Source organism: Cryptomeria japonica, chromosome 4 (assembly GCF_030272615.1).
Source record: "Cryptomeria japonica chromosome 4, Sugi_1.0, whole genome shotgun sequence".
Taxonomy (NCBI): domain Eukaryota; kingdom Viridiplantae; phylum Streptophyta; class Pinopsida; order Cupressales; family Cupressaceae; genus Cryptomeria; species Cryptomeria japonica.
The window spans coordinates 236,133,622-236,161,461 of NC_081408.1; positions in this window are offsets into that span (position 1 = coordinate 236,133,622).

The following is a 27,840-nucleotide window of genomic DNA, read 5'->3' on the forward strand; positions in this document are numbered from 1 at the left end:
TGAATAGTTTAGAGGTAATTCAAAGTACATGGACTCTGAACCAGCAATAGAGATAATATCAAATGAACCTACTATGAGTACACTGGTATAGAATGTTGATCCAGTCACACTAGTATCATCTAAGAATTCCATTATGACTGAAGAACAACAACAAGTGAATACACCCAGGTATGTAAGATTGAATCACTCTAAAAGTTAGATAATTAAGAATAAGTATCAAGGAGTTATGACTAGAGGATGACTGGCAAATGAAGAGGTATGTCTAATTTCTCAAATTGAACCAGCAACTATTAATGAGGTATGTGAAGATAAACATTGGATTAAGGCTATGGAAGATGAATTGGAACAAAATGAAAAGAATAACACATGGACATTGGTTCCCTGACCTAAAAACAAAAATGTAATTGGAACTAAATGGGTATTCAGAAATAAACTTAATGAAGATGGTAAGGTAATTAGAAACAAAGAAAGATTAGTGTGTAAGGGATATTCACAGAAAGAAGGAATTTATTACAATGAAACCTTTGCACCGGTAGCTATAATTGAGGTAGTCAGATTATTCTTAGCTTTTGTAGCACACAAGAACTATAAAGTATATCAAATGGATTGTAAATGTGCATTTGTGAATGGTGATCTTGAAGAGGAAGTTTACATTGAACAACTTGATGGATTTTATTTGACAGATGACAAATATATGGTTTGCAAGTTAAGGAAAGCTTTATATGGATTGAAGCAAGCTCCTAGAGCTTGGTATGCTAGATTGGACAAATATGTTTTGAAGCTTGGTTACACTAAAGGTAATTTTTATAGCAACTTATATTACAAAGTGACTAATGATGACATCTTGATTATTGACTTTTTTGTTGATGATATCATTTTTGGAGGAGAAGATGGATTGTGTAAATACTTTTCTAATAAGATGCATGAAGAATTTGAAATGTCTATGATTGGGGAGATAAAATTATTTTTAGGATTATAGATTTCATAGACTAATAAAGGTATATTCATAAGTCAATCAAAGTACTTGAAAGAATTACTTAAGAAATTTGGCATGGAAAACTCTAAACCGGTAAGTACACCTATGACTACAACTGATAAACTATCATTGAAGAATGAATCCGCGCCTATTAATCTGACAAGATACAAGTCTATGATAGGAGGTTTACTGTATTTGACACAAACAAGATCTAATATTATGAATGCAGTATGTATTGTTTCAAGATTTCAAAGTAATCCTAAGGAAAATAACGAATCAACAGTGAAAAGGATTTTCTGGTAACTATGAGGCACAACAAATCTTGGCTTATGGTATCCTAAAGATGAAAATTTTGATTTATGTGCATACACAGATGCAAATTGGGTAGGAGATGTAGATGACAGAAAAAGCACCACCGACGGAGCATTTTTTCTTGGCAGCAGACTAATTTCATGGTTGAGCAAGAAACAAAGTTGTACATCACTATCAACAGTAGAATCAGCATATGCTGCAACAACAACTAATTGTACCCAGGTATTATGGATTAAGAAAATATTGAAGGACATAAAGGTAAAATGCAAAGAACCTATAATCATTTACTATGATAATATGAAAGCAATTGGTATATCAATGAATCTGGTATTTCACTCAAAAACTAAACATGTTTCTATCAAATTCAATTTTCTGAAAGAGAATGTTGAAGAAAAAGAAGGGAAATTGGTTTATGTGAATACTAAAGAGCAGATTGTAGATATCTTTACTAAGCCTTTGCCTAAGGAAACTTTTGAATATCTAAGAGAGCAGCTTGGAGTTATACCCTTATCGGTAGAAACTTAGACAGTTGGAGATGGCATTAAACTGAAAGAATTAACAAAGAAACCTTTTTTCAGCTTTGATGAAGGAGAGCTACTTCTAAGGGGGAGCAGATTGAATAAATTTGGTTATAACAATTGGTATTTGTAACAAGTTTTATGAACTAATTGTATTTGGTTTTGTATTGCTTTGGCATTTGATGTCAAGGGGGGAGAGATATCTATGGAAAAACACATTAACTTTTGGGGAGATATTATTCTTTTGGGGGGAGATTGTTACTCTCTGTATCTATATTTTGATCTCTGGTTAATGATCTCTTTGGGAGATTGTTGGTTTTTGGTTTTTGGCATTTTTGCTTTCACACTTAGATGGTTTTTCCATATTGTGTTGCCATCAATGCCAAAGGGGGAGATTGTTGGTATTATGGATGTGTTGCATTGGTTTTGTCATTGATGTCAACACTTGTCAACACTTATCCTTGTGGAGATCTTTGATTATGTTCACCGACATGTTGAGTGACTTATGCACAGTCACCGGTATCTGGTTCACCGATAGGTTATATTGTTCACCGGCACCAAGGATCATATGTTATCATCTGGAGATTACTTGGTTATTTCGAAGACATTGTTTGGACACTTGGTTTTGGTGATTTGATTATTGGTACAATCAAGTTTGCATATTTCCTATTACCAGCAAATAGGTCTAGGTTATGGACCGACAAGCATTATCTATTCCAGATCAGCATGGCATGTTATGGAGATGATTTGTTATTGTTGTAAATGCATTGAGCCAACATCATGCATTGCATATTGATTCATTTGTAATTGGTTTTATTGTAATATCTTAGTGAGCCGACCTACACATTTGGTCTTAGGTTTTGGTATATATGTTAGATCTCATTTATGAGATTATGAAGTGGTGGAGTGTGAAAAAGGATTGTAATAAGGTATATGCGAATATAAGAAGAGCTATACATGCAAACATCATTTGAATATTTAAGGAAGGTTTGGAGAAGGTAAATCAGAGCTTAACCGGTACTGAATCTAGCATATGAAGATGCTATTTTGAGCAGTGCATTATCATTGGATTTAACCATCCAATTGTAGTCAGTGTGACTCCCATTTTGTGATCGAATAGTGAGCTCTAGGTAGTTGGCCTTTCTGCATGTCTAGACCCCATTTGTACACACATACTATCTGCAGTAGTATCATCTGATTGTGGGTAAGGTTTCCCATCATAGTTTTTCCCCTTATAGGGTTTCCACATGCAAATAATTGTGTTATATGTTGTGTATGTTATTTGCCTTTATGTTTCATGCATTAAACTTTACCAGTACTGTTATTAACTGTTAAACTGTCTATCAGCATTAAATTTTGGTTTATCGGTATTATGTATTAAGTTTGGTTAAGTTTGTTTGGGGTTTGAAATTAATAGATAACTGATTCACCCCCCCCCTCTCTCTCTATTGTCTTTGGGACCTAACACTCACTGTGTCTGCATGTTCTATAAGAGATAAACATGTATCATCTGTCATGTAAAAGCCATCAAATATGTATGAGGGATGCAAGCTCAATACTATCAGTAGCGACAACCAAATTAGGATCATGAAGGTCTTGAATAACCACATCATGCGGTGAGAAATCAACTGTCTTACGAGTGCCAGAGTGGCAAATGTGAATGATGGAATGGAGGCTTGTCAAAATATCAGGAATAAGAAGGACTTCCTAAAGACAACCACCATCCAAAGGAACATGACCTAAACCCATAACAGAAAGATGTGTAGAGTCACCAATTGCAATCTGTGAAGTGCCACAATGGGAAAGTGCGGTGATAAACTCTTAAGTGTGTGTCATATGGTGAGAAGCATCAAAATTGAGGATCCAAGTGGATCTTGAAGGTAATGCTCATGCAAAAAGAGCATGACCTTTCCCTATGCCTGGGGAAGGTGTTTGAGGTGAGGTGATGTGATGCTACTACATGGCCTCCTCTAAAGCGTCTAATCATTTCCAACACCTAGAAACTGGATGTCCTTCCTTGCCACAGAAACTGGAAGAATCACCTGATTTATTCTTAGTCTTGGAGGAAGACTCACCAGACTTAGAAGAATTACCCTACTTAGGGTTGGATTGTGGTTATGAAGTAAACTTCAGTGGTGGCTTTGAGGAACTGTCACTATCTACTGAGTCTATCTTTGGCTTTGGTTTGTGCTTCTTCTTCCCATGAGATGGCTGAGCTACCAATACTTGGTTCTTAGAACCTGAGAGATTATCCAACTATGTGAGGTGGGATTTCTCTTGTGTCAACCTATCACATAATACCTCAAATGAAGGCATGCTAAATCATGTACCCAAAGCATCCATGGTGGAATAGAAGGTAAAAGAGACTATATGAAAGGAACCTCGAAGCCTAGATAGAATCAAGTATATACACTTGGTGTCTATTATGGTCTTACCACAACCCTGCAACAATGATCATAGTGATTTGAATTTCATCAAGAAATCCTCAATAGATGGAAAACAATTAGGTGCCAAGGTGGTCAATTCTGCCTCAATCTGAAGTGCCCTAAACTGATTAATTGTTCCAAAAAGATCAGGAAACTTAGTACATATAGCCTAAGGATTTGTGTGACCCTCCAAGTGAAAAAGAAGACTCTTTGTAACATGTAAAGATATCAAACCCATGGCCTCATCCATTATGTTCCTATGACGTAGAACGTCAAAGGGTCATGTCAAGAGAGGTTGAACCTCATCCAAATAGGACCATAACCCCTTAGACGTGAGAAGTCTAGTCATATGTTCTTTCTAGGTATGATAATTGTGTGGAGTGAGACAGTCACATGAAGAAGTATCCGCCATGATGTTTATGGTTCTAAAATGTGTTTAAAGAGAGAGGATTCTGATTTTTGATATGATAATACAAAAATCAAGAAAAATACACCTACCCACTATTGGAAAAAGACATTGTTCTGATGATGCTCCCGTGGAGATTAATGATGTTAGATACATGAATATTAATTAGTGGTTGTCATTGATGGAAAATTATGCTAGTAATCCTACCTGGTATATGAAAATTGGGATTACCAAAAATCTGATTAAGTTTGGTTATTCATGAAGCATAAGTCTAGTCAGTGGAACATGGTGTATGAATTTGGTGAGCATTATTCATTTTTGGTGATATAGTTTTGGTTGTAGTGATTAGAATGGTTAATTGGATGTGTGAGGTAGCTTATCAATCAATTTTTTGCTTCTAGTGCTAATTCTAGTGCAATTTTCTTGGTTTGGTATACAGTATTGCAGGAAGAACAAAGTTATCATTATGTTTGATGGTGTAGCGTGTGATATGAATTATTGAGGTGATTCTGGTGAGTGTTGATGAGTTTGAGGTGATTGGGCTGACCTATGGGAATCTTGTGATTACATGTTTTAGGTTCGATATAAGGATTTGTAGATAGATTGAGCCGACATGAGCCTACACCTTTTATATTTTGTTGCTTTGAGAAGCTGACTAGTTGGAGATCTATTTTGGTGATGTAGATATATAAGATTGACTTGGATGATCATTTTTAAAGATGGTATATATGCAAGAGAGAGTTGGGAAGCAATTGAATGCATTTTCATGTGCACATCTTATGTTTTCATGATCCGGTACATGGTAGCAAAGCATAATAGATTAGTTTCTTAGAGTAGTGACAATGGATCAAATAGAGCCTAACCAAAACTATATTTAGGCATATTTAGATACTATTCTTCAATTCATCTATCATTTTAATCATTTTTTAATAGTTTGTAAGGCATTGAGCCTTCCTTTGGGGTTTCAGCCCTTTTTTTCAATTGAGCAATGAGCTCTAGGTAGTGTGCCTGAATGCAAGTGCATTCCAACTTTTGTAATATTATTTTACTACTATCCATAGTATAATAATATTGTGGGTAATCAATCCCACCATGGTTTTTCCTTTTCTAAGTTTTCACATAAAAATTCTGGCGTTATGGTTGTGTGGTTATTTGCTTTATGTTTCTGCATTATAGTTATTGCTCTTTGCATATGGTGGTTAAAGAATCAATATAATTAATTTGTAAATTTTGGTACACTGGTTCACCCCCCCCTCAGTGTTCATTAAATCCAACAATTAGTATCAGAGCTTTGTGCCTCAGAGGAATCCTAATAACTTGAGGAATATTGGATCAATGGACTCTGGTTTGCAGAGACAACTTACTATGGCACTTGAAGATCTTGATGCAGTAGTGAAGGAAATGAGTAGCCTAAAAAGAAATCTGAATACAGATAAAGACTTCATTGAGACATTGAAAGATCAATTGAACACTTCTAGAGAAAAGAGAAAGGAGCTAATGGATAATTTGCAGGAGAAAGAAGAACAAAGTGTTGACAATCAAACCTTACAAGATAAGATAGATGAATGTGAGAAGTTGGCCAGGGCGAATGTGGTTTTGAAAAATGAGATGCAATCTATTGTCATGAATTTGACTAAGGAGATTGAGGACTGAAAGAAGAATGAAGAAATCTTGACTCAGTCATTGAAGGACATATCTAATGAATGTTGTAGATTGACATATGAGAATAATTAGGTGAAGCTTGAATTGGTAGAAACAATGAATGATGGACAAGAACTTGAAAGGAAAATCATAATTCTGAGAGATGAGTTGACTAATACAAATGAGTACAAAGAAAATTTCAAATCAATTACAAGCTGATTAGATGAGATGTTGGAAAGTCAAAGACATGAGAAAGACATGCAAACACTTGGATTTGAGAAAAGAGAATCCTCTAGTTTTGGTCAAAGAAATCATTAGTAGAAGAACAAGAAACCTCTCGTAAGACAACCTAATTCCTATAAATTCAATGGTAAATGTTTTGCTTGTGGTAAATTTGGTCATATGGCAAATCAATGCAGAAGTAGGATGAATAATGGGATGATGAATAATATGAAAAATGTTCCTACCTTTACCAGTCAATGTTTCATATGCAACAACTTTGGTTATAAGTCAAACATGTGCAGAATAGTGATAAATAAATTTCAGAACAAGAGATGCTATGCTTGTGGGATGATTGGTCATATATCTAACCAATACAGGATGAGACCAAATCAAATGAACCTTAGGCCTATGCAGAGGAATGTTGTTTGCCATGCATGTAACAAACTAGGTCATATTGCAAGATACTGCAAAAGCAAGAATGAACTAGAGAACAATAACAAATTAGATGAAAAAGGAAAAACTAATGTGGAAGAGATCAAAGATCAGCATAAGAAGATGTGGGTGAAAAAGGAAGATTCAAATGTACATAACACCTCCACACCTGAATTCAGTGATGGAACCTCATCCGGTAATTAGGGCATTTTTGCCTTAGGGGGAAGATAATCATTTAGATATTTTGAACTCCTTTGCAGAGATCTGTAACTGATCAAGGATGGTTGTAGATGATGGAGATCAATTATGCAGTTGATAACTGGAAGAATTATGGTGGTCTGGTAATCCAGTGAATGAATTAATGAAAAACAGTGTAACCAAAAGCCTTTAAGGTTGATAATTTATTACAACTAAAAGTTAGGTTAAAAAGGGCATTTCAGTCATTCATTTTTCACACTATGAATGAAGAGTAAGAAAAGAAGAGCAAGGCGAACATGTTTGAGCTGAGATAATTGAGCTTGAGGTGGCCATTCAAAGATTTCTTGCATCAAGTTAAGATCAAAAGAGGTATTTATCCATTTGCAAGTAATATTTTCATACCCTAAATAAGACATGGCATCTACATCTGGCATTGTGAATCCTTTGGTGGTGGAAATTTATGAGAGAGCTCAACTTGTATTCAAGAGGCATGCATTTAAATCTATTGAAGATGATCCATAAGGTGCATTTTCTTTAATCCAATATGGTGTTCTTTATAATGAAGATATTATGGCTTATATCTAATATAGCCTCGAAGAAATGGGTAATATCGATATGTTAACACCCTACAACAAACATCTATCAGATAGTTTGGTAAATCTCGAGCCAAAATTCAAGAAACTTTAGGATAAGGGTTTTCCACAATTAACTCACTTTCCAGTACTCGATGAGCTAGAATGGGGCTAGTATATTCTAATTAGAATTCACAATGAGTTTATGTGGCTAAATCGACCTTAGAAGATAACAAAGAAATCCATTGAGGTGGTTACCTATTTGAAAGCAACCATTGAAGTCCTTAGTTTATGGAAAATATAGAATACAATACTGACAAAGATTATTGGAGCTTAGTTTGGCAGACGGTCAATGACTATCAATGATATTATTGAGCATGATGTCAGATTTACCTCAATGGTGATTGGATACAAAGTATATCAATCAAGCAGGTTGAATTCTATCTCTGGTATGACCATATTTGCATCCTATGAAATGTTGAAGGAAGAGACAAGGTACTATCTTTGTACAATACTCCTCAATGAATTAATGAGCAACTTGAAGAAGATAAAATAAGATAAAAAAACATGCCTTCAAGTTTGGATCTCTAATTATTTGTCTAGCACTTTATTTCATGAATGAGATCCTCGAAATTGGTAAATTCCAATGGGCTTATGATAAATTGGTGGCTATGCCAATCAAGGAAGGATTATTGGGATTGGGTGATAATGTGATGCAAAAATCACCTTTATGGGGATATTTTAAAACTTTCCAAGCCACTATGAAAAGAAGAGAGAGAATTCCTCGAGAGATAGTGGAAAAGTATGAGAAAATTATCTATTTTATAGTTGACAAGGATTAGTGTCATATGGAGGAAGTTGAGACAAGAATTGTCTAGATTATGCCCATGGGGTATGAGGTGGATGCAGTCATGCTTGATGCATATTCTCAACACTTGTTAAGTCAACTGGTGGACCAGAAAGAAGAAAGATTTGGCACTTTACAAGAGAAGGACCTGGACCTGCACAAGAAATTCATGGGACCAGTAAGAAAGGAAGAAGAAGAACTAGTTGAGCAAATGGGCATAACTCGAGAAGCAATGCAGAGAGTTAGAGACAAAAACATACTGAAGGAGGAAGATGTGTTAAAGCCACAAGCGAAATTGGTTCCTACTCCTCCCAAGTAGTTGAAGGCCAAGCCAAAAAAGTCTACACCTACCTTTGGTGTGCATAAGTCAATCCCCCCACCTAAGCCACAATCAACATCTATCGGTGGGATAGAAAAGAGAAAGAAAGAATAATCTGCAAGGAAGTATGTTGCAGTAGAGGAAGAAACTAAACCAAATGAAGAAGTTAGAGAGGTGAAGAAAACTACTAGCTACTTTTGCTAGGGTAGTCAAAAAACTTGTATTCGGTGAAGTTCCATTTGCTCAGAAGCCAAAACCATAATGAGGATCATCTGGAAAAACAAGAGTAGGCAAAAAGAAATCTAAGATAGATGAAGCCCTCAAGTCGGGTAAGATAGAATGTTCCTACACAATTGTACCTCCATTACAACAAATTATAGATACAATAGTTAATGAAGGCAATTTCTCAAACCTTTCACTATATTATGAGAATTCTTTTGAGAAAGGCTAGAGAGCTATTGAAGAGGCCATTGTACATTATATGAATTCTTTTAGTAAAGAATTCATTGAACTATCATACCTAATTCTGAAAGAGTTGTATGATATATTGGATGCCTGGAGACACACAACTAGTATGGAAGATGAAATATTTAAAGAACTTATCTTAGTTAAGCTATGTCTTGAAATAACAAGAGAGGTTATACCAAGAATTTTGGGACTTGCAAAGGAAAGCTTCTGGAGCAAGCACAAAGTAAATAAAATAATGTTTGGAAGAGTAGATGAAGTCGTTAAAGATACAAAGGGTATTCTCAGAAGAATTTTGAAAGAAAAAAACTATCAAGTTATTCCGGAGAAGGATGACTCTCAACCAAAAGGACAATCAAGAAAAGACACTTCTCCTCTAGTGGTTCATATATAGACAAAGTTTCACAACATCAACCATTTGTACAAATTGATCCAATTGAACATGAAGCTGAAGTTGATACCATGGATAATCAAGAAGTTGACAACTCCAGTGAAGCTATGCAGGCTCCTCCTAAAATAGAAATAATTACTGAGATGATAGATGAGGAATTAGGTGAAGCAAGTAAGGGTGATGAAGATGGTGAGAAAGGTGAAGAGGATGTAAATACAGAAGAAGATGTGAAGTAGAAGGGTGAAGAGAAGATTAATGAAGCTCCAATGACCATGACAAAAGCCACTGTTCTTGACAAAGGAAAATGAATTGTAGTTGAGGATGATTTTTCTCATGGTCTAGTAGATTTGAGTACATTCTCCCCATTTCAAGTAATGAAATTATCCACCCTCACTCAAATAAAGGCAAGTGAGGACTTACTTAACTTCTTATCTGAGGAGAAAGAAGTTATATCTTTGGCTATTGTAGTTTTGCAGAAAATTTTGCCTAACCTTAAGCAGATTTCTAGTGACACACCCTCCAGTAAGCTTAAGGATATGTTAAATAAAGTTCAATCAGATTTTGTATCATTAGAGAAAGCATCAGATATAAAGGTTTTGAATAAGTTTAATGAAATGAGGCTCCAAACCTATTTTAAAAAAATTGAGGCTGATAGGGAAATTTTGAAATCTATGGTTATCAAGTGTTGAAGATGCTTTGGATGGAGGTAAAATCTTAAAGTCATGTCTCTTTTTGCCTAAGTTTTCTATAGATAGTAGCAAGAAGATAAGATATCTTGAAGGGAAATTAGGCAGTATAGCACAATCATTTGCCCCACATTTAGTCTTTCTAAGTAGCCTTGAAGCCCAAATAATGGATCTCACTTATAAAATAAAGGGCCCGAATAAAGAAAAAAAATAGATGATAAGAAGAGTGGGAGAATTGAGAAGTTTAATCACTCCCCAAATGGATACTTGGTTCTCAGACGGATGCAGTGACTTCTTTGGGTAAAAATGTTCCTACAGACCTTAAGGGAGTGGAAGTTCATGCATACATGTGCAGTGCCTTAATAAATGATTTGGATTGTTTCCTGAGAGGATGGAATGAGTACTTGAAATCCTTGAAGGTAACTTATGAGAATATTTTCAAATTCCTCTAAATTATTGCATACATTATTTTGTACATAAGTTTTGGTAGATCCCTACCTTTGCCATTGATGTCAAAGGGGGAGAGAGAGAAATGCAAAATGGTGCATATTCTTAGGGGGAGTCAGTTGAGATTTTTACTTGAGTGTACATATTGATTATAGTTTTGGAGTGTTGGACACTTGTCATTTTTCACAGTGTTGCCATCAATGCCAAAGGGGGAGATTGTTGGCAAAAGACACTACTCTGATGATGCTCCAATGGAGATTGATGATGTTAAATGCATGAAAATTACTTAGGGGCTATCATTGATGGCAACTCAGCCTACTAATCATATTCGGTAAATGGAAATTGAGATTACCAGACATCTTAAGTAAGTTTGTTTATTCATGAAGCATAAGCATGGTCAGTGGAACACAGTGTATGAATCTAGTGAGCATTATTCATTTTCGGTTATACAGTTTTAGTTGTGGTGATTCGAATGGTTGATTGGATGTGTGAGGCAGCTTATCAAGCAATTTCCACCTCCAATGTTGATTCTAGTGCAAGTTTCTTGGTATGGTATCTGGTATTGCAGGAAGAATAGAGTTATCATTATGTTTGATGGTGTAGCATGTGATCTAGATTATTGAGGTGATTCCAGTGGATGTTGATGAGTTCTAGGTTATTGGGCTGACCTATAGAAATATTTTGATTATATGTTATAGGTCTAGTATAAGGATTTTTAGAAGGATTGAGATGACATGAGCCTACACATTTAATATTTTGCTGTTTTGAGAAGCTGACTAGTTGGAGATCTATTTTGGTGATGCAGATATATAAGACTGACTTGGATGATAATTTTTTAAGATGGTATGTATGCGAGAGAGTTTTGGTAAGTGATTGAGCATAAGTTCATGTGCATATCTTATGTTTTTATGATCTGGTAGATGGTAGCAGAGCAGAACAGAGAAATTTCTCAGAGCAGTGACCAACAGTTCAATCAGAGCCTAACCAAAACTATATTTTGGCATAGTTAGATGTTATTCTTCAATTCATCTATCATTGTAATCATTTTTTAATAGCTTGTAAGGTAGTGAGCCTTCCTCTGGGGTTGCAACCCTATTTTGTAATTGAGCAGTGAGCTCTAGGAAGTGTGCCTAAATGCAAGTGCATTCCAACTTTTGTAATATTATTTTAATACGATCCATAGTATAATAATATTGTGGGTACTCAATCCCACCATGGTTTTTCCCTTTTTGAGTTTCCACGTAAAAATTGTGGTGTTATGTTTGTGTGGTTATTTGATTTTTTTTTCTACATTATAGTTATTGTTCTTTATATCTAGTGGTTAAAGAATCAACATAATAAATTTGTAAATTTCAGAACACTGATTCACCCCTCCCCCTCTCAGTGTTCATTGATTCCAAGACCCATAAGATAAAAACCAAACCCCAATACAATTTTGAAAGCTAGAAAGCGTGAAAACAAAAACACTTCTAACAAATTTTGGTGTACTTGATGAATTTTCTAACAAAATAAGCTACAGATCTGGAAAAAGCCAACTTTTCAATGCCTATTTGTTTGCAAATTGGGAAGTCTGTATGCAAAAGATATGCCCCTGGAAGCACAAAAAAGAAGTTCAGACTTCAACTAGAAATAAATATAGAAAAACTACAAAATCTGGAAAAAATTCCTCCAAAAATGGATTCGGCTCAGAAAGTGATTTTCAATGAAATATGGTTTGTTGAAAAACACCTCTATTTTCTCCCGATATGGCCAAAAAACCTTAATAGGCTCAAAAAGGCTTGGAAAAGTGAGCAAGTGGCTCACCAATGGTAGCTTGGTAGAGGTGGCTAGCGGAGTAGTAGAATGGGTGGGCAGAGTTGTAGACTAGGTGAGTAGAGTGGCGGTTTTGAGGTCCTGGAGGTAGCAGAGCGGTATGGTGGCTATGGCATCCCCTGACAGAGATGTGGTGGTCGTTGGGCAGTTGTCATTGGCAAAAATTGCTAGCACTTACCATTGCAGTTAGTATTGCAATCGCCAGTAAATGTGAACGGTTTCCATTGTGGTTGTTGGTAACCATCACCAGTAAAGTTGACCACCGATGAGCTTTGACCTGAAAAATATATATATATTTTTTTTTGACAGGGTTGTACGATGCAGACTCTATGGGCTGGAAACGAAAAAAAAATTGCCACAGAGGCTACTCAGACCAATATATATCAAATTATATCAAAATTCATGGAATCGGCCTCCTGAATCCAACCGTGAAGTCCTTTTGATCCCAAATTTCTTTGAAAAGTAGGAGCCCCCTAGATAAAAAAAAATTGAATTTTCAAACCCTCAAAGATCTGGCCCCATGAATCAAAAATTAATAAACAAAAGATCAATCTTGACTATTTTGCACATTCCAGATTCAATGGTGAGGTCCAAATCAACCCAAATTACATAGAAGACTTGCTATAGGTAGAATCTCCCAATCAAATGAATAGGAAAGCCTAAGGTTTGAAGCTTTGATACCATGTTAAAGTTGTGAAATACAACTTCACAGAACCCAGTGAACACCCATATGCAAATAACTTGTCACAACAATGGAAGATTCATACAAAACACACAAGTTTCTTTGAAACCCCAGAGCAAGAGTATGCAATAATAATAATAATCAGATTATTGGTAAGGATTATAAAGGGATCAATCCTTATAAAAGGAGATCAAAACCTAAAATTATAAACCCTAAAAAGCAATTAATTATTAATGTGCCTAAGTTTAGCTTAAGTTCAAATAAAGTAAAAGGTAACTTAATTAATAAATCAATATGATTCAATTAATTAAGTAAAATACCTTATTACTCCAACACAATATACTCACATGAAGGAATATTCAATGCAAGAAAAGACATTAAGATATGAAAAATGCAACTCTAAAGGATAAGTAATCTTCAAAAAGAAGGAAAGAAAGGTTAAGATGAAGTATCACAAACTCCCCTAAGGAGAGATCAATCATAAGAGACATACCATTTCATTAAAGAAAGGACTGTTAGGATTCCCAAAGATACTGAGAGGGGGGGTGAATCAATATCTGATCGGTATAAGAATTTTCTTAACTTATAACATGAAAAGCACTTCAAAACTATGTACCAATAAACTAAAATCAATGCAGTAAATAAGAGCAATAACCACAACATAAAAGACAAACCATAACACAATACTTTTAATGAGGAAACCAAGTGTGGGAAAAACCTCGGTGGGATTTGTGACCCACAATATTCACTTACTAACCAATAAGGGAATATTATTGTTTTACAATAGGGGCCTACACATGCAGGAAGGCCAAGTTCCTAGAGCTCACTGCTTAGTTACAAAATAAGTCACACTAACTTACAAAATTGGATTATACAAATCCAATGTCATGTACTGCTTTAGATTAGCATCTACTATGCCAAATTTAGTACCGGTTTAAGCTCTACAATGATCATAAACCCTTATCCAAAATCTGCCTTACAATTCATATATTAGGTTTGCATTAATCCTTCCATATATCACATCCTAAACGATCTACAATGATCTCATACTTATATGAGTCATATTACAATCCACCATGTCGGCTTACAAAAAGATTTTATAATTAATTAAAAAATAATTTACACAAAATTCCTATCAGCCATGGTGCCAGTGATCAATCTTTTCGATGCCGGTGAATTGTGTACTGATGTAAAATCTGTTGGTGTCGATGTCTGTCAGTATCATATGATTGTAAGGTTGCCATCAATGATAATACCTTCAATCACCTACAATTTCTCATTGGAGTGTGTAATGCCAACAAGGACATGATCAAAGTATGAAAAATGTAACCCCTAAAGGGAAGAGTCAAAACTTAGATAGAGAGAAGAGGCAAGAATGAATTGAGTTTTTGCTCAAAGATAATTGTAATTGAAAAAGAATGACCTCTTATGAAAAAGAGACCCCAATTAAGTTAACTAGTTGTTCCATAGGGTGAAGAGCAACATGGAGGGTTGGTGCAAGAGCACCCTTCAAAGGGCTCCCACCATTTTCTTTTGATTGTGTTCTTGCTTCTTTATGAAGCCATTGTATATATAATAAGAGCCATGTGTTCATTGGTCCTAGTTGAGGTCCTAGGGTCATGAGTCAAAAGTTGAGTTTTTTTTGAAATAAAGGGTATGTGTGCCCTTGAGGTGTTTACAGGTCCTTCTTAGCATGGTGGTGTCCTTAGGTTAGCCCAATATGGGTCTACGAGTCAAGAAAAGCAACATTGAGAAAGTTGCTCAAAAGTTGCCAAAGTTGCACGACAAGTTTTCAAAGTTGTCAAGCAACTTTTCCACCTAGTGGTCAAAATCTTTAGTTTAGTGTGGACAACCCTAATATGGGCACACAGATCAAGGAGAGGGTAGTATAATTAGTTGCAAACCCTAAGATAATGGGTTGGATGTCAGATGTTGTATGGCCCAAGCAAAGTGACTTGACTGTGACTGCAATTTTGTTGCCAGTCAGCACAAATGGATTGAAAGAAGATTGTTAATGGATTGATTTAAGAGAAAATCTATGTGGAGTGTCTTGTATAGTGTATTTAATTTCATTGTGAGCATTTAGATTAGGTTTTGTTTTGTAGGTTGTGTGTGTTTGTAAATAGTTTGTAAACTTGCTTCTCACTGTCCAGTTTTGGACTGGTTTGTGTCAATGGGCTCATAACTCCATTCCCCATTATGGAATCACCATGAAACCATGGGGAATGAGAGTACAGACCTTGTACTATACTTCAAAGCAAGTAGGGCCCTTGAAAATGCAAGGAGGCCATCTAAAGACCCACTCCTAGGTGAGACTGGACAGTGCCCAGCTAGGAAGGGTTAAGTTGCAGAGGTCTTGGAGAGCAGGGAAGGTTAGAGGAGGAGGCACCCTTTGGAGGAGTTGTAGAGGGGTGAGTGGAACACCATTGGTGTGAAGGAGGAGCTTCCACCAATCCAGACAAGGTGGCAAGAGCATCAGACCAACAATGTGACCCTGGCAGGCCTAAAAACCCTCTTTAAAACCCTTAAAAAACCTTAAAATCCACCTAGGTCAGTGTACGGACACTTGGAGGCCTAAAAACTAAAAAATTATTGAGTCCTTGCCAAATGAATAGCAAGTCTTTTGGGAGGTTTCACAAGAAAATGCATCATTTGCAAGAGGGAGCCCTAAAGGACCGGATAGGAGGCCTAATTGGTCACAATCCTTGTAGCCCTATTTTTTAGGGAAAACACAAAATAGTGAAATTGATAAGGGGTGGAAAACTTCAAACCTCTTGGGGGAACATGACTGGGTGGAAAAACCATGTATTAGACCTGATCTATCCTTGCTAAGACCTAGGAAGGTGTGGAACAAGCCAAACTCTTATTAGCCTAAGTAAGGGTTCCTTGAAACTCATGAGTAGGTGAGACCTTAGGAGAAGTTTTTCAAGTTGTTGGTGGGTGGATTGGGCAAGGTCAATGGATTCCACAAGTAGAGGAAGTCCTAGAGATCCTAGGGGTGGTTAAAACACCTAGTGATCCAAGGAAAGGATCCAAGAGCATAGACTAGGCTAGTCTATCCCAAACCCCATCCCATTATATTGGTATCAAAGCAAGTTAAAGATTTGGTGGACCATGCATGTCTCTATATATTGGTGAATCAGTAGGGGAGAGTAGAATGGTCACTAATGCAGAGCTGTATAGGGAGGTAGAAGAGAAGAATAAGAAGAATATACTCCTTGAAGAAGCTATGAGTGAGATAAGGGATAACCTGCAGGAAGTGGTGGATCAGAGGACACAAGGACCTTGGGGTGAAGACACCAAGGATAAAGGCAAGAAAACTATAGATATAGATGACATTACTTGAACCAGATCCCTTGTTCAATGAAGAACCAATTGTAAAGGCTATTAAGGCTTGAACACCAAAGCTTTTGAAGGATTGCCACATTTCAGTGGAAGGATGGACATTGACACTGTCATGGAATGGATTGAGGGTATGGAGAACCACTTTGAGTGTGAGGGAGTGATAGAGGCTCAAAAGGTTAAGGTTGCCAAATCAAGATTAAGGGGAGCAACTTTGACATGGTGGAAGTACTTGCAAGAAGAGAGAGTTAGCATGGGGAAGCTACCCATAGCCTATTGGAAGGCCATGGTGAGTAAGATCAAGGAGAACTACTTACCAGAGGATTATGAAGTCCAACTTCATAAGAAGAGATAGGGATTGAAGCAAAAATACCTTGATGTGACCTCCTACACTGAAGAATTTCAAAAGCTTTGTCTTAGATCCAAAGTCCAAGAAGATGAATCTATTAAGGTGGCTAGGTATCTAAGCAGCCTAAAGTGGAACATTCAAGAGGAGATAAGCCTATGGACTCCTACCACTGTCCAAAAATGTCATCAGTTTGCTACCAAGGTGGAAGAGAGGAACAAAAGGAAAGGAGACTCTAATAATAGGGGTAGAGGTAGAGGTAGAGAACAAATGAATCATTAAGGTGGTTACCAAAGCAAGACAAATGAGCAAAGGAACCAAGGAGAAGCCAAGTTGACTGAGCATAGCAGTGAAGCCAATCTCAGAGGAGGCCATTCTAGAGGAAGAGGGGCACAGGGTGGTCCAAGTAGGGGTAGAGGTATCGGCAAGGGTAACTCCTACTTTGCAACTATGAAATGTTACAACTGTGGATAATTGGGACACTCGGCCTATAGATGCCCTGACAAGCCTACATCATCAAACAGTGGAAAGAGGGTTGCTTATGCACATGAAGACTCTTCAAGCAAAAAGACACCTAAGGTGGACCATATTGAATCATAGATTGGAGAAAATCTAATGTTCAATAGGGTCTTGATAAGATAGCTGGTTAAGAATGAACCTAAGCATAGGAGAGCATTATTTAGGGTGAGATGCAAGATCCTTGGTAAAGTTTGCAAGGTGATAGTTGATTCAGGATCAACTGATAACATAATATCAGAGGAGGCAACCAAGAAGTTGAAACTCACAAGGATACCCCACACTAACCCATATAAGGTGACATAGTTGAATCATGAGCAGAGTGTGCTTGTCAATGAACAGACTTGGGTAGACTTCTCTATTGGAGGATACAAGGATAAGATCCTTTGTGATGTGTTACCCATGGATTTTTGTCACCTTTTGCTATGTAGACCCTAGAAATTTGATTGGAAGGTGATCTATGATGGAGAGGAGAACTCCATTTCCTTCAAGAAGGATAGCAAGAACTTTAAGATTCAGTCTTTGACATAGAATGAAGAGGGAACTTCAAGAACACCTAGTGTCTTATTGGCTACTGGTAAAGAGTTCTTACACTTGTTACATGAGGAGGAGATAGTGAAGTGTGCCATCTTTGTGAAGCCAAAGGAGGAGGAAGACAAGTTGCAGGTAGAGGTACCCAAAGAGGTGAAGCAAATGTTGCAAGAGTATAAGGACATAGTGAGTGATGGAGCACCTGCAACACTTGCACCAAGAAGGTCCATAAGCCATCAAATAGACTTTGTTCCCAGTGCATCCCTACCTAACAAAGCTACATATAAGCTCACACCTGACCAAAACAAGGAGGTAGCAAGGCAAGTGTAGGAGTTATTGGAACAAGGACTGATCAAGAAGAGCATCAGCCCATGTGCAGTCCCGGTAGTGCTAGCATCAAAGAAGGGAGGCAAGTGGAGACTTTGCACTGATTCAAGGGCAATCAATAGGATGACCATAAGGTATAGGTTTCCTATTCCTAGAATAGAGGATTTGATGGACTATTTAGGAGGTGCTATGTATTTTACCAAGTTGGACCTTAAAAGTGGTTATCACCAGATTAGAATTAAGGAGGGAGATGAGTGGAAGACTACTTTCAAGACCACAAAAGGATTCTATGAATGGCTTGTGATGCCATTTGGACTCACCAATGCCCCAAGCACCTTCATGAGGTTGATGAATGAGGTGTTAAAATACTTCACAGGTAGGTTCATGGTGGTGTACCTAGATGACATTCTCATCTATCATAGAACCAAAGAGGAGCACCTTGAGCATTTTAGGTTAGTCTTAGAGGGGTTGCATGAAGAGAAGTTATCAATCAACCTAGAGAAGTGTGACTTCTTGAAGCAAGAGCTGGTCTACTTAGGATTTGTGGTGTCTAAGGGAACCTTGAAGATGGATCCAAGCAAAGTGGAGGCAATCTTGAATTGGCCTGCACCTAGAACAAGGATTGAAGTTAGGAGTTTCCATGGTTTAGCCCAATTGTATAGGAAGTTTGTGAGGAAATTCAATGGCATATGTGCACCAGTCCTTGACACCATAAAATGAGGCCTTAAAACTAAGTTCAAATGGACTGAGCAGGCTGATAAAGCATTTCAATTGTTGAAGCAAGAAGTAGCCACAAAACCTATCCTACTCCTACCTACTTTTGACAAGCTATTCACATTGGAGTGTGATGCAAGTGGATTTGCAGTAGGGGGTGTATTGAGTCAAGAGGGAAGACCTATGGCATTTTTCAGTGAGAAGCTCAATGAAGTGAGAGTTGTATGCTTTAGTGCAGTCTCTAAAAAAATGGAGACATTACCTACTCCCGAAAGAATTTGTGGTGTTCATAGACAACCAAGCTTTGAGTTACATTAACACTCAAGAGAAGCTTAGCAATAGACATTTGAAATGGATAGAATTCCTCCAATCCTTCAGCTTCACCATCAACCATAAAAAGGGGCAACTCAACAAGGTGGCAGATGCTTTAAGCAGGAAGTTGTTGATAGTTCAAGAGTTACAATTGCAAAGCATAGGAATAGAAGGTTTCAAGGACCTCTATGAAGGAGATGAAGACTTCTCATCAGCCTACAAGGTTTTCAAGGAGTTTGAGAACCATTTCCATGGTGAGTATGTAGATTACACTCTCCAAAATGGTCTCTTGTTCAAAGGTAATCAGTTATGTGTACCTAGAGGATCCACGAGGGAAAACCTCATCCAAGAGAAACACAATGGTAGTTTAAGTGGACACTTTGGAGTCAACAAAACCTTAGATTTAGTACAGAGTTACTACTATTGGCCCAAGTTGCCAAGAGATGTGAAAAGGTATGTGGAGAAATGTGGTGTGTGTCAAAGAGAAAAAGGAGGATCAAGCAATTTTGGTCTCTATAAACCATTGCCGGTCCCAAATAGGCCTTGGGAGTGTATAAGGATGGACTTTGTAGTAGGACTTCCCAAGATAAAGACAGGCATGGACATCATCTATATGGTAGTAGATAGATTTTCCAAGATGATCCATTTCATTCCATGTAAGACTACACATGATGCTAGCTATGTTGCACATCTCTTCTTTAAGGAGATTGTTAGGATTCATGGACTCCCTTTAAGCATTGTTTTAGATAGGGACAACAAGTTCATGGGCCATTTTTGGCAAACTTTATGGAGGAGACTTGGAACTAATCTCTCATTTAGTTCAACTTACCATCCACCAATTGATGGTCAAACTGAAGTCATCAATAGGGTGTTAGGCAACTTGTTGAGGTGTTTAACTAAGGAGTATGGGCAAACATGGGACCTAATCATTCCTCAAGCAGAGTATGCATATAATGATAGTGTAAATAGGACCACTAGAAGAAGTCCTTTTGAGGTTGTCTATGGTAGACATCCAAGAGGAGTGTGTGAACTCAGGGAGCTTGGTTCCATGGAGATGAAGAGTGGTCAACTAGAGGACTTCACTCAAACCATCAAGGAAGTCCAAGAGCAAGTCAAGAAAGCCATCCTTGAATCCACTCAAAAACTAAAGGCCAAAATGGATGAGAAAAGGATAGAGGTTCAGTTCAAGGTGGGTGACTTTGTGATGGTCCATTTGAGCAAAGCTAGAATGCAAAGTGGCAAGCCTACTAAACTGCAAATGAAGAGGGTAGGACCTTGTAGAATTCTAGCAAAATATGGTCAGAATGCCTATAAGGTTCAACTTCCTTTAGACTTGACCATTTCACCAGTCTTCAATGTTGTTGATCTGATCATGTACAAGTGTGAGATAGAAGGGCAGACTGAGAATCAAGCCAAGGTATTGCAAGACTTGGATATGAATGCCTTACCTCAAGTGAAGTAGCCCATGGCAGAGGATATCTTGGAGTCAAGGGTGAAGAAGTCTACTAGACACCAGTTCTACATGGAGCACTTGGTAAACTGGGCAAATCAACCTGTGTCTAAAGCTACTTGGGTTGAAAAAAGCAAGTTCAAGAAGCTTGGCATTGATCCGGCTCTCCTCACTCCCCCAGTTCCTTACTTTGTTGCAGAGGGGGAGTATGGTGTAGGAGCACCCTTAAAATAGTTCCCACCATTTTCTTTTGATTGTGTTCTTGCTTCTTTATGAAGCCATTGTATATACAATAAGAGCCATGTGTTCATTGGTCCTAGTTAGGGTCCTAGTTGAGGTCCTAGGGTCATGAGTCAAAAGTTGAGTTTCTTTTTGAAATAGAGGGTATGTGTGCCTTTGAGGTGTTTATGGGTCCCTCTTATCATGGTGGTGTCCTTAGGTTAGCCCAATATGGGTCTAGGAGTCAAGAAAAGCAACATTGAGAAAGTTGCTCAAAAGTTGCAAAAGTTGCATGACAAGTTTTCAAAGTTGTCAAGCAACTTTTCCACGTAGTGGTCAAAATCTTTAGTTTAGCATGGACAACCATAATATGGGCACAAAAACCAAGGAGAGGGTAGTATAAGTAGATGCAAACCCTAAGATAATGGGTTGGATGTCAAATATTGTACAGCCCAAGCAAAGTGACTTGACTGTGACTGCAATTTTGTTGCTAGTCGGCACAAATGGAGTAAAAGAAGATTGTGAATGGATTGATTTTCGAGAAAAACTATGTGGAGTGTCTTATATGGTGTATTTAATTTCATTGTGAGAATTTATATTAGGTTTTGTTTTGCAGGTTGTGTGTGTTTGTAAATAGTTTGTAAACTTGCTTCTCACTGTCCAGTTTTGGACTAGTTTGTGTCAATGGGCTCATAACTCCATTCCCCATTGTGGAATCACCATGAAAAAATGGGAAATGAGAATAAAAACCCTGTACTATACTTCAAAGAAAGCAAGGCCCTTGAAAATGCAAGGAGGCCATCTAAAGACCCACTCCTAGGTGAGACTGGACAATGCTCGGCTAGGAAGGGTTAAGTTGCAGAGGTCTTGGAGAGCAGGGAAGGTAAGAGGAGGAGGCACCCTTTGGAGGAGTTGTAGAGGGGTGAGTGGAGCACAATTGATGTGAAGGAGGAGCTTCCACCAATCCAAAAAAGGTGGAAAGAGCATCAAACCAACAATGTGACCCTGGCAGGCCTAAAAACCCTCTTTAAAACCCTTAAAAAACCTTAAAATCCACCTAGGGCAGTGTACGGACACTTGGAGGCCTAAAACTTGAAAAATCCTTGAGTCCTTGCCAAATGAATAGCAGTTCTTTTGGTAGGTTTTGCAAGCAAATGCATCATTTGCAAGAGGGAGCCCTAAAGGACCGGATAGGAGGCCTAATTGGTCACAAACCTTGTAGCCCTATTTTGTAGGGAAAACACAAAATAGTGAAATCGGTAAGGGGTTGAAAAATTGAAACCTCTTGGGGGCACATGAATGGGTGGAAAAACCATGTATTAGACCTGATCTATCCTTGCTAAGACCTAGGAAGGTGTGGAACAAGCCAAACCCTTATTAGCCTAAGTAAGGGTTCCTTGAAACTCATGAGTAGGTGAGACCTTAGGAGTAGTTTTTCAAGTTGTTGGTGGGTGGATTGGGCAAGGGCAAGGGATTCCACAAGAAGATGTGGTTAGAACACCTGGTGATCCAAGGAAAGGATCGATGAACATAGACTTGGCTAGTCTGTCCCAAACCCCATCCCATCAAGGGTGAATAGAGTGCTAAGGCACTACCTCTTCACCAAGAAAGAGTGCAAGATTAGTTGTAAGAGCTATGCGAGCCCTATCATATTTTTCTTAAAAAATGTTTGAATGCTTAACATTTTCCAAGAGAATGAGAATAACTACATTGAAAAATACAATGTTCATCACCTTTCTTAGGCTTATAATTGTGATTAATTTTAATGAAAGGGAAGACAACATCCTTATCATACTTCAATCTGCAAAAGATTCTAGTGGATAATTTCTCTTGGTCATCAATAGGAGTAGGTCTTGTATCTTGTAATTTAAGTCAAGGGTTGTTAGAAGAAGAAGGGTTGTCATCTATGCTTTTGATTATGCCATTATCAATAAGTCCTTGCATTCTATTTTGAAAATATTGATAATCATTGGTACTATGTGTTGGAGATAATTGGTAATTGCTACTGCTAGGATATGTTGTTGTCATTAATGTCAACATATTCCTATGATTTTTTCTAGTGTTTGTAGTTTGGAAAGATATTATGATCTAGTTTTGTAGTTTTTCTTTAATGATTTGTATTGATCGTTGTGCGAGTTTTGGTGGTTTTCATGAACCGATGATGATTTTCATGTTATGCAGTATTCTTGGTGGTGTAGCATATTGTGGTTGTTCATGGCATGATTTTTGGTACAATTGAACATTTGGGAATTTGAATTAGGTCCATGTTATGTCATGTAAATCATCATATTGGTCTGCTGGTCAATCTTTGTATCGTCTGATGTAACTTTTTAATTGTGAGTTGAGGGTTTAACCGACCTTGTTGTCAAGGTTTATGATTTATATATAGGTGATATATGTTGGAATGTACTGATACCAGTAGTAAATTAAGAGGGGAGGGTGAATCAGTTTACTCACAAGTACAACAATTAATTCAATTATAAACCTTATATTGGAGAACAACACAATGAAAGATATATCATGAAAGCACAACACACATAACACCAATATTTTGACTTGGAAAACCACGATGGAAAATAGTAGCCACAATCAAATGAATACTCTTCAATAGTATTATGAATAATTACAATGGGGTCTACACATGTAGAAAGGCCAACAGCCTAGAGCACACTACTCATCATAAAGAGAAGTCTCACTAACTGACATATATATCAGACTACAATCCGAAAAGAAATGAACTATGAAATTAGCATCTACTAATGCCTGATATAGTTTCAATTAAGCACTTATATCGGCTCTGAAATACCAAACCTTTCCAACCTTCATTGGAATGACATGACTCTCTTTGCACATCATACTTTCTCTCATAATACATACATAACCACCCATAACCATTGATCATGAAACTACATGAATAAGTCACCTATAAATAAAGATCATTAACCTTATTGACAAGGTCGGATAAACCCTAAACCCATAAACCCATAATTACAAAAATTACATCACACGATACCACCAGACCAATATTATGGTTTACATTACATAACATGGACCTAAATCAAGTAACCAAACAATTATATCCATTGAGGATTCCACTAAGACCAAAATATAACATGCTTCACTTGACGGAAGAAACCCTAAGTGAAAGTTTAATCGGATCCAAATAGGACCACCATAATAGCATGCCATCCAATGAAAAGTCACCAAATGCTTGAGACATGATCAAGAAACACCTTAAGCATGAGAGAAACCAATTCCATAAGCTGGACCCAAAATCCATTGATGAAGTCACCAAATAATACATACCGGTAAAGCTAACCAAGAACACCAGAAGCTAGTAAAGCCAAAAGATAGCTGGGAAAGACAAGAATGAGTTGGTAAAGGAAAATACCAAAAGTGATGACCAAGTTATGAAACCACCAGAGTATAGAAATCATACAACCATCAAAATAAGCATCCAAAACTGATTCCAGAAATCTGATCATACTGGATCAGAATCACAGCCAAAACCAAGATGATCACCAAGACTAACTAGGATAGATCCAAATAGGATACATTATTGACATCAATGACAACACTTAGCCAAATCCATCATATTGCCAACAATCTCCCCCTTTGGCATTGATGACAACACTGAATGTGGAAAACATCCAAGTGCCAAGGAATGCTGATGGCGAGGGATACTCACAGAGAGTCAATCCTTTAACATAAGGTAGTCAAGTGTTGTCTTAGTGGGATAACTTCATTATTCTATGGTATATCAATCAATTTAGACATCCCAACTCTCTAGGAGTGCTCCCAATCAGGAAGTGCTCACTGGTTGCTAATGCATGGTTGAGATTCACAAGGGTAAATCCAACCTTACACTCTCAAACTCTTAAAAAATTCTTGTGGGGGTTGTAGCAGGTGTCTATGAGGCCTTCCAAGGCCAATCAACTGGTTTTGAGTTTGGTTTTGATCCATTTCTCCATCGCTCCTTCCTTTTCCTATTTTCTAGGACTAGTAGCCCTAGAGCCCCAATTAGCCCTATGTAACCAGTTTTTGTGGATTTGTTCACAATTTTCCCAAAGACCCAAACAAAATCATTAGTGATCTAAGTACCCTTTTGGAAGTACTTCAAGATTCATGAAATGAGAAATCTCAATCTAACCATACTGGTACAGAACCTGAGAATGGCTTGTTTTAAGGGGTTTTGGGATCTTTTTGGTCTTCTTTCAAGGGTTTGGTGTCTTCCCTGATCTTCCACGCCTCCAAAATCTCGCATATTCTCTTTCACACCCCACTTGCTCATGCCAAACACTTGACAACTCCAACCCTACGCATACCTACAAACACTTGCATAAATTCATTCATTTCCTAATGGGGCTATGACTAAGCTCGCCTAGGAAATGATGTTCAATGGCCTTTCATTGACATCCAAATGAAACCAAAGACTATGTACACTATAAAAAGGTTCCATTTCTTGATTACCAAGGGTTATGTTGAACACAAAGTACCATTGAGAGGGGGGTGAATCAGTGGTTCCTAGGTCTATTCTTTCTCAGATCTAACTTGAGAATATCAATTATGTACTTAATCAAAGAGATAGTCAAACTGGTAATATAAGAAAGAAAGGCAAAGTGACCATGCACACACAACCAACTCACAATACTAGATTTATGAGGAAAACCTCAGTGAGAAAAGCTGTTGAAGTCTACTGCTCCAATCCAGCCTCATAGTAAAACACAATTATAAAGTTTAGGGAACCAACCCAAGGAGCACCAACCCCTGCACCAAGCTCCAACTTGGCAATGTATATTGAAATAATTTTTTAGTATAATTTAGGCTTCTTACTGCAAATTAATTTTGTAGCTCTTGAATCAATTAACTTTCTGTTATCTTTCTCTCCTTCTCACACACAGTCTCTCAGTACATTGTGTTACACTAGGATGTTGCCTGCTCTACCATGCCTTACCAATAAGGCTCAACTGCTCGACTATGTAACTACTGGTAGAGTCCTCTAACTGGTCTGCCTACTTACTTGCATTGTAACTTGATCAAAACCCCTTCTCAAGTTTTCTTCTACCAACTCCTCTCCACACTACTTTCTTTACTACATCATCATCAATTTTTTGTTCATTGCTCCATTTTCTTATAAGATGATTTCTTGGCAAAACAATTCAAAATCCAGGAGGTTAGGGTTTGTTCACCATCCTCGAGGAAAATCAAATCTAGATAGATCCTATAAGATTTGATCTCCTTGAAGTCCATCGGTTCATCTCCATCATTTATGTGCTTTTTAAGACATGTTTTACAGATAGGGGAAACACGATCCTTTATATAAATTTACATCTGTCAAATTTCTATTAATGCCTCTATTGTTTCCTTCCCAAGGTATTCTTTTAGTCTGATCTTCTTGCTTCAATCCAGGTGCCAACTACTCCCTTGATCTTCCTTTGTCATTCCTTCTTCCTTGAGCCACAATTAGTCTGATGCAATCCCTTGATTTGCAGTTCCTTCATTAATGGCGAATATCTATTTCATCTACCCTATGGATTAAGCTTCACCAACCACACCCTACTTGCCACCTCAGCTTCACACTAATCAAGACATGGCTTTCCAATGTTTAGTCAGTCCGACAAACACATACCAGTAAAACCCTTTGCCAGTAGAGTGTTCTTCACCTATTGAGCGTTATAGCATCCTGTACTGGTTGAACATCTTATCATTCTACCTCTTCATTATTATCCAAGCAGCCATCTACCATGCTCAATCTCCACTAGTTGACATCAATGACAACTAAGTGCCAAAATGCCAACAATCTCCCCCTTTGGCATTTATGTCAACTTCTCATAGTCCACTCCATACTGGCACATTTCTCCCCATTTGACACAATGACAAAGGGTACTTGCGCCACACAATTTCTCCCTCTTTGAACCACACAATGCTCCCCTTGAACCACACAAACCTTCCTAGGTAAATGATACAAGTCCCAATTTGCGTTGGAGGTACTCAAACATTCTTACTGGTAGTGGTTTGGTGAAAATGTTTGCTACTTGTTCACCAGTAGGAACATAATCCATTCTTATCTCTTGTCCTTCAACCTTCTCTCAGAGGAAGTGGTATTTGATTCCAGTGTGCTTTGTTCTGGAATGCACTTGAATTGTCACACCAGATGAGAATGGGATCAATTATGTCCATTTGGATATTTTTGAGAGTCTGATTCATCCAAAGCACCTGAGAGAAACATGTAGCAGCAACACTATATTTAGCTTCAGTAGTAGATAGGGAGACGAAGTCCTACTTCTTGATATGCCATAAGATCAATTGGTCGCCCAGAAATAATGCACCACCGCTTGTTCTTTTTCTATCATCAATACACCCTACCCAATTGGCATCAGTGTATGCTTCCAAAATAAAATTTCCCTGTTTAGGATACCACAAACCATAGCTAAGTGTTCCTTGTAGATACCTAAAAATTTTGCTAACAACATTCATGTGTGACTGCTTTGGTGCAACTTGAAATCTGGCCACCATACATACTGCCTGAACAATATCCGATCTTGAAGTAGTTAGATATTGTAGATAGGAATTTGGAAATCATCAAAGCAATATAAAAATTAGACTAGCTCAATCACAAAACTAGATTGCAATGATAACAATCCTAAAAACATTCAATAGAAAACATGAAGACAAGATATTCAAAATGAAATTAAAGCAAACCAAATGCAGATATCTCCTTCATAATTCTC